The following is an 8,821-nucleotide window of genomic DNA, read 5'->3' as shown; positions in this document are numbered from 1 at the left end:
TGCCCAATTCCATTTATCTAAATGAGCTGTGATCTTGGATTTAACATGCTGTTTCATAGCTAAGATAAGAGGCACATGAATTAGGTTATTGTTGGAAAAAAAAAAAAAGAGGTGCTGATATAAATACTTCTGTGAGAAGTTTAGCAGAGCATTAGCAAGTCTTTTTATATTTATGAACAGCAGTGGTCAAAGTAGTATCCTGCAAAAGATGCTTTCCACATGATACTAACTCCAGTCATTAAAAAAGCATGAATCAGATTAAGAAGTGTAAGGCTTTTTTTACTTGCCTTTGAGTCTTCACATGTCAGTGTGAGCTTTAATCGGCAGCTGTGCTGGCGAGAAACTACCATGTGAAATGGAAGCGGAGGATGTGGGCAGAGGTGCTCCTGTCTGAGTGGCTTAGGGGCTCCCGAGCACCCCAGAGGTTGCTGCCCTGCAGGTACTTGTGTCTCAAGGATTATATCGGCACTCTTGTCCCTTTTGCGGCCGTGTCAGCAGCAGCCAACAGTGTCCCTGTGGTTTGTGGAGCTGAGGAAGGATTTGGCAGAGGGGCAGTCACATGGACGGGCACCCGTGCCCAAGGGCACTCCTGCCTATATGTGAGACTCCAGGATAAGAAAGCGCGGCACCTGAGCCCTAGCAGAAATATTACAGGTCTTGTGATATCAATGCTTGGCAGCTGACTGTTGACTGTGAGGTCTCTCAGGCAGCTGTCTGATGCCATTCTTTTGGGTGGGCTTTTAAGCTACTGCTTCGTCTCCCTTCTGGTCGTTTCCTCTGCGGGTGGAGCAAATTTCTTGAGCCATTTCTCTTTTGTTTCAATCAGCCTTTTGGTCTGTGCTCTACAATGGTTTGAGCACCCTACTGTGTTTCCTGGGGTTCAGGGTGGAGGGTCTGAGGGAGGTACAGCAGTGACAAATATTAACATCTCTAAGTCTTTTACATCTATACTTAATATGCAAAATGCCATCTGTTGTAATTGATTTTGCTGTTTTGTGTCAGAGGCAGTGATGAGCAGTTCTCTCCCTCCCTGTGTTTTGAGGACACGGATGCTCAATTTTGGCCTGGTACCAGTGATTTCCTTGTGAGGAGCCAGAAGCAGCAGGGCACAGAGGGTGTCCCTTCACAAGGTCGTGGTGGGTAGAGCACTACTGCTCTGCAGAGCTGAACTTCCAGTAACCTGGAGGGAAGGGACTGTCCTGACAGCTCTGACTGTGCTGGAGGGACTTTTTAGTGCTTGCATCTGGGTGGATGGCTTTTTTTCTGCAGGTCATGGTCAGGGACAAAGGCGTATTCCCTGGACAGGATGGCAGGAAGTTCAGGAGGTGGGACAGCAGGAAGCAGTTTCATGATCCTGGGCTACTGCTGGTGAAAAACTGCCCTTGCTTTAAATCTGCACTTGTTCTGTGTTGGCGAGGATTGCGTTTAATTTCATGGTATGTTCAGCGCCGTACCTGCCATCTCTCTAGACAGCTGTGCTTGGTCTTATTGTTATCACCACGGCTGTTTACTAGTGATAAAGGACAAGCCAAAGAGAACTAGGATCCTGATTCTTGGGAACCGGGCAACGCTTTCTTCTGCGTTTGTCTCTTGTAACAGAGAGTTGAGGCAGTATGTGGATATGCTTCCTTGAAGACCTAAAATAGGCTTTCATTGACTCCTCAGGCTTTGTGAAATCACGATGGAAAGGTGTAGCAAAACCACTTGGGAGAACTTTCCCTCCCCACTTTTTAGTGTTGTCGTAATAGCTGCCTCTTCTGAATTGAAATAGCTCCATGTGCCATTCCCTTTCCCTTTCTTTTAAATATATGCTACCCTGTATCATGAATAAATATGTTAACTTAATAGTACAGTTGCTTTAAATCAAGTGGCTCTATTGTTGCTAAACCTCCTGTTGCTGGTGGCTCTGGGAGGTGTTCTGCCCAGCAGAGACCTGGTGATGTGTTGGCATTGCATCTGCTGTGCTGAGGCCATCTGACATTGGTCGTCTTCTTGCAGAAAAGCAGGATTTGGGTAACTTAGCTTACACTAGCAGCCTTTCGTAATTCTGCCTGGCATGGTAATTTAAGGAAAAGCAGCAATTCTCTAGCTCCTTTCATGAATGCCATCATGCATGCCCTGGCTATGCTGCCTACCACCTTTCCTTGCCTGCAGAGTCTGCCTTTTTACCGTATCGAAGCCCCGGCATAAAAGTGGAGCTTGGGTGACTGCAGGCTGCCCGCTGGTTTTGGCAGCCTTGAGTCTGAGCGAGTGCCGAGGTGTCGCCTAGGCTATTCTCAACTAACCCCTGAGCTAATGGATGCTGCTTCCTGACGTAAAAGCAGACGAGAAACTCTGGCCAGGGGCGAAGCTACATCAAGCTGCGCTTTCAGAGGTTAAGCTGATTGCAGATCTCATAAATAAATCTCTCTGTATTAATATATAAATGCTTGCAATAGTTGCTTTATTATAGCGCACGGAAGCTTTCAGAAAGAAAAATTTCCCAAATGAGCCATTTCTGCAGACTCTTTGACTTTTAAAGATTGGTGTCATTAATTGAATTCTGCCTCTTCCATTAGAATGGAGTGTGTGCTCTTCACTGGCACGTACGGTTGATTCACCTGAGAGTGTGGGAAGAGATAAAATATTCAGAGCTACTTGCATTGCTTCTGTGGCAGTCGGGTTACTGGGTGGTTTTGGGGAGAGCGGGCAGCCTTCCAACATGCCTGTCTTATACTTGGGTCTTTGAGAGTGGGAAACCCTCTGAAGCTCACGTAGCAGTTGTTGGTTGGCTGTAGGGAGCGGGCAAGGTGTCTGCTGCTGACTCATTCTTCCTGCAACATTTCTCTTAAAAGAAAAATACATTGTCTGTATGTTACGAGTAGTAGTGTTCTTCTTTCTACAGGGAATGATACTTGTTGGAAATCGATTTCACCTAATCCAAAGCATTGCAAAAGTAATAATTAAGATCTGCTTAATTTCCACACTTGATTGGTAGGGAGGCAATAGCTTTTTCTTTGAAACCATGCTTTGTCTTTTGAAAATAATCTTACCAATGTTATATAAATGCCGTATTGCAGCCCGCCCTTATTAGCCACTGATTAGAGGGTCCTTTGTGAAGTATTGTCTGTTTCTGACATAATTTAATTATTATGGAACCAGTAAAATTCCTATGGAAACAAAACAGGAGCAGATTTAATACCAGATAAATGTGTGTTCTGGGCTATGAAAGTAAACACAAAACTAATTTCTTAATGGGACTGCTAGAAGAACAAACAAATCTACAGAGACGTGGTTGTATGCCTCAGCTAGAAATGTATGTTTGTGGATATAATTAAACTTTAGTTAATAACATATTGTCCTTAGTCTTGGCGAAGAACTGTGTTTGGGCTGTGGCTACGTGTCCAAAGCATTTTTACGAGATTAACTTCTTAGAGCATGGTCTAGAGCTTTCAGAGCACTTGCAGATCTTGGCTGGCTGGCTTGCATTTCAGCTCATTCTTCCCATAGCTTGGAAAGCATGATGAACCTTTTCCTACAGATGGATGATGGAGAAATGGGCGACTGTCCCTGTCACTGACCTGCTGTAGGAGGCAGTGGGCGAGTTGGAGAGACAGTCTTCAACAGCAGTGCGTGAAGAAGGGTGAAGTGTGAAGGTGATGCTTCATGATTCACTTTTTGCATTGCAAATCCTATTTCGTAAGTAAGCTGCTTCCACCGATGCATGAAATGATTTATTATCTCTCAGAGCTTTTCTTCACCCTGGAAAAAAACAAAAGACTATCAGTATTTTTTAAAGCTCTGTGCTGAACATTATATGATTAAGTTGTAATTTTGAAGTGACGCATTTGGGCATATAATTTTCAAGACCATCTTTGGTTTCAGGGATCATAAATACTGGTTCCAGCTGTAATGAAGTGCTGTGCTACCTACTATGTTCGTATCATTGTGTATGTCTTTTGTTTAAATTATTAAATCGCAGTGGCTATGGCCATAATAATGTGGTTGTTTTATGTCTTGGAACAGGGGAAAATAATTTTATTTAGTTGGAATAATGTAATTGTAACATGCCTCTAGGTTTGAGTTAAAGGGGGAGGTGGTGCATGTGGCTGGTAAGACAGCGCTGTTCTCTTGATGATTTTCTGCAGCAAATTCCACTGCCGTGGAGTGGCAGCATATTTGTTTTTAATGGAACAACTTGTGAGCAAACACTGGGATGTTTATGATGACAAGGAAAGCACTAGAAAAAATAGAGGCTGTAAACTCCTGCTCGTTAAGGGTAGCAACATGTGTAATTGGCTCAGTCAGGTGCATCTTGAGGGAGGAGGTGTAGATCTGAGATCTGGCTGTGTGACTGCCTGAGCCATTATGGGGCAAAACACTTGACTTCTTTGCAGCTCTGAAGGCCATCTGTAGGGTAAGCAGCAGTCTGCCTGGGTGGTTTTATGAGTCAAAGTGCTGGGGCAGGACTCTGAGATTCTCTGATGCAAAATGCTTTACAGATAAAGTATTTATTTCCCCTTTTGGAGGGAAAAGATGCGTGATGGTCTCTTGAATCAGGATGACTGCACCAATTCAGATATAATTTGATAAATGAAGTATAAAGGCCCAGTGAATGACTTGCTGTAGAATACAAGAGTGCCTGAATCATTTGTGCTTTAAATCTTGCTCCATATCTTTGTATTTCCTGCTCATGCTGTTCATTAGTCTCCTGTGCCCTGTTGTTTTTGGGCTGATAATGGATAGCTTAAGTGGTGCATGCTGAAAAGAAAATTTCTGTATAAATAAAGTGGTGTGCTTTTCTCTGCATAAAGTGTCTGGTGGATATGGGACAGAAACCCTTCTGTCTTCCTCTCTCCTGTGTTTGTAGCTGGGCCCCGAAATGTATTTGTGCTCTTTACATATCCCCTCAAAGTCTGGCTTATTAAGGCATCCCTTCTTCCCAATGAAACCTTACACTTCTGTGGCTGCAGCACAGACTGTGGTTTCTTTCCAGATGAATCATGAGGGTTTTACAAGCTGTAAAACTTCTCTGGAGAGCTTAAGGGTGTGACCAGCTTACAAACATGGATGAAGTTTTTCTTATTTTTTATTTTTATTTTCTGATTTGGATCTGAATATATCCTGAATATCTGTTTGACGCTTGATTGCCAGGAGGAATTTTTTTGTTCCCCTTTCAGATGGGGTGCAGCACAATCCTCTTACTGCAGTTGCCCATAAAGCTTCACTGGGACTCCCTTGAGGACTGGGTGTAGGAAGCAATCAAACTTTATTAGTGTTAGTTCCTTTAGTCTATGTAAACTTCTTACGAGGAATAAGTTTAAGCATTCGGAGGACGAAAGTTGCCCATCTCTCTGGCTGGGCTTTGCTTAAGGAAAATGTATCTTGTTCCCTGCCTTACCAGCTCCTCACCAAGCCCCAGGGCTGCTGCCTTGTTCCCCATAGAGGCTGATTTGACAGTCCAGCTTAGTCCAAAGCCACTTCTTTCCAGATCAGTTTGACTTCCTGGCATTCCCTGTTGAGCAGTGTGGTGCAAGAGCCCTGCAAAGGGGGCTGTGGGTTGGGCAGTGCTTGTTCCCTTGGGCTCCTCACTGTGCCTGGTGAGCTCTTCTGGCAGTGGGGACTTACAGCTGGGAGGCTTTGCATGCTGGCATGTGCTTGCCCTGCTGCAAATCCAGTGCTGAGGTATGTGACATGCAGTCCTACTCCATCACCACCTGGACTTGGAACCTGTGAGCAGAAATCGCCTTGGGGAGAGCTGGCATGTCCTCTCTTGTCTCTGGCGTGTGTGCTGGGCTGGGAAGGTCTGGAAATCAAGGGTATTTCCAGTAGTTTTGACCTCTGGGTAGGAGGCTGTTCGGTGCAGTCCTTGCACAGTGTCACCGATGGCTCTGCCTGGGTTTCTGCAGGCAGTCCCTCTGCTCCAACTCAACTAGAAAGCAAGTTGGCTGCCCCAGAGATACTCTCCAGAGTAGGGCACTGGCCAAGAAATCTGGAGCTGGCAGAGAACAAACCAAGCAGGTAGGAACTGTTAGGAGCTCTGGGAAATTAAAGGGGATTTTTTTCTTCTTCCTTTTTCTGGCATATGCCAAGAGTAGGTGGTTCAGAAGGGGAATACCTGGCACAGCATGATGGCAACTTACCCAGCTGCCCTAAGCGGATGCTTTTGCCAGGAGCCTTCGGACCTATTCTTCTTGGTGTAAATAAAATGAAATAAAATACTTGGTACTCTAAATAAAACTAAATGGGTATTATTACCTCGAGTCTCTGAATGCACCTTGCATGGTCAGCATTTGTTCCTTTCTCCCTCTGCAGGCAATTAATGGAGGAAGAGGGGACCATTGGTGTGCACAGACATCAGCCAGGCAGCATGAAGGCTTATAATAACTTTTTCATATGATAAGAGATACTTTTATGGTCTGAATTTTTTATTTTACTTTCCCCCTGGCGAGAGAGAATTACTGGTGATGATAGTTGGTAGACTAGCTCCTGTTGGGAAGCACTGAATGGAGGAAGGATTTATTGAAGGAAATGTGTGGCAAATACCTTGATAAGCACTTTTTTTCCTTATTTAAAGAGGTTGTTTATAACTAAGAGACCATTAACACCCAGGAGGTAATTTTGTTGTAGCAGTACCTTACTGAATGAAAGCTTGGTACTCTGTTTCTGGATGGAGGCCCCAGGAACAGCTTCTGGATAATACTGTACCAAAGACTTCCTCCTCGCCCCCCCTACCCCCCTTCTTTTTTTCTTCTTTAAATGGAGGCTGGTGCAGCTCCTTCCCATGTAGTTTAAAGAACAGCTTGGTGAAATACATGTCAGCATTTGAATTATGCTTTTCATTTACTGTAGCGAATACTCTCCTTTCACCCCTAGGGTTTCTAGAAGTTTTCATGACAAATCTTCCTCTCCACCCCCTGCAACCCAGAGACAAAACCCCAAGCACTCCATTGCATGCTGCCTGGCTGTTTTGCCTCTCTCTCTGATACCATTAGAGAAATTCCGTGATTTTTTTTGCAAAAGGTACTAAAATCTGAGGAGGGGGGCAGAACTACAGTTGTAAGGAGCCCTGGTCAGGTTAACTGCCCCCAGCTCTCCCTGTATTAAGGAGCAGTCAGAACTCATCAGTGCAAAACCTTCCACACCAAGGGAGTAAGCAACACAAATTAACTGGTAAGGGATGCTAAGCATTCTGCATCCCTTATGTGAAGTGGGTTTTGTTACTTCTGGCTTGAATACTGACCTAATACTAATAAACCTATATTTAAACATACTGCCAAAGTTTCCCCAGGGTAGCAGTTGAGGGATGAGGGGGAGAAATGTATGGCAAAGATTGAGGATCGTTGCTAGAACAGAGTACCAGTTTGGTTTAAAATAATCTTTCATGTGCTTAAAGAAAGGGTAATGTGTTCCCAGTTACCTCCACCCTAAAAATCTTTTGAGCTGTTGCTGCAGCTGATGCAAAAACCCCTTTTGGTGGAAGAAATGGTGAGGAAGGTCATGTGTATTTTGCATCTTCCCCCTTTTACCCTCCCTCCAGTTAAAGCATGTTTGGGCTAGAGTGCACTGAGCTACCCGGGTGCAGAGGATATTATGGATTCTCCATATTGCTGGTCCTAATTTTAGCTACACTCCGCATGGTTCATGCCAATACTCACCCACTTGCATTTGCACTTTTGGTAGCAGTCATTACACAGTGTGAGCTTCACACATGTGTGGCTCCTCCTGGAGCTCAGCTGGCGGCAGCAATTTGTATTCCCCACAATAAAATAGTGGGGTTTGCGTGGGTAGGGGACTGGTGGGAGGATGCTCACATCTGTGAACGTGTCCCTGCTGTGCTGTGCTTGTTGCAGCCTGTTGGAGGCAATTGGATGGGAGGAAGGGGAAGAGAGATCTGTAATTCCCTTCTGCTTTTCATTGAAGTGGAAAAATGGCTCTGCATCGCATGTTATGTTCTCTTGTGCACTTTTACTGTGAAAGAACTCCCAGTCCAATTTGTCAAGGCAGAGACTTGACGTGAGTCCAAATGCACTTGACAATAGTCTCTCTGCTGTCAAAACCTCTCCTCCTTCTGTGATAAAAACAAAGCTCCCAAGTAACACTCCTTTCTTTCCTTCCTGTGGCTCTTAAGAAAGACTCGGCATCCCGGAGTTGTTCTGGGGAGGAAGTTTTTTGCTGTATTGAAAACACCTACCCATTTTCCATTTAAAAATTTGACAGAGCAATGCATTCAAAACATGATAGCCACAGAGAAATTATTTGGATTTATGCTTTCTTTAATTGGACCATGTAAGATTTTATTTGCTGATAAGTGTCCGAAGGGAGCTGTCGAAATACTGCAGAAAGAGTGAATGCGCCAGTTGTGGTAATGTGCTTTTGATAAATGCATTATGGCATAGTTATGAAGTCAGGAAGAAGCCTTAATTACTGTTATGAAGCCATTAGAATCTAAAGCAGCAATCTGAGCTCTTGTTGCAATTGTGTTTTACATTTCTTCACCAAAGACTTCAGCACAAAAAAAGTGCTTGTTTTAGAAGATAATTTATGCCTTTTATTTCCCTTTGCCTTTTTAAAATGGTGCAGAAGTGTCAGCGGGTACTTGAATATGATAGTTGTGAGCTCTGTGGATTCACCTAAATAAAAAATACAACCTTTACACCGAGCACGTACTGCTCCCATTGGCAGGGAAGCCAATGCCATATGATCTGCTGAGTGTTCTCTCCTGTTACCCATACCCATATAGCATAAGAAACTACTGAACTTGATTCTCCTAGCTTAAAAAAAAAAAAAAAAAAAAAAAAAAAAAAAAAAAAAAAATGGGGGGGGGGTGGGGCAGAATGGG

The sequence above is a fragment of the Egretta garzetta genome, unplaced genomic scaffold, assembly GCF_000687185.1.
Source record: "Egretta garzetta isolate BGI_Z169 unplaced genomic scaffold, ASM68718v1 scaffold447, whole genome shotgun sequence".
In the NCBI taxonomy this organism is placed as follows: Eukaryota; Metazoa; Chordata; class Aves; order Pelecaniformes; family Ardeidae; genus Egretta; species Egretta garzetta.
Note: the sequence above shows the minus strand (reverse complement) of the source record.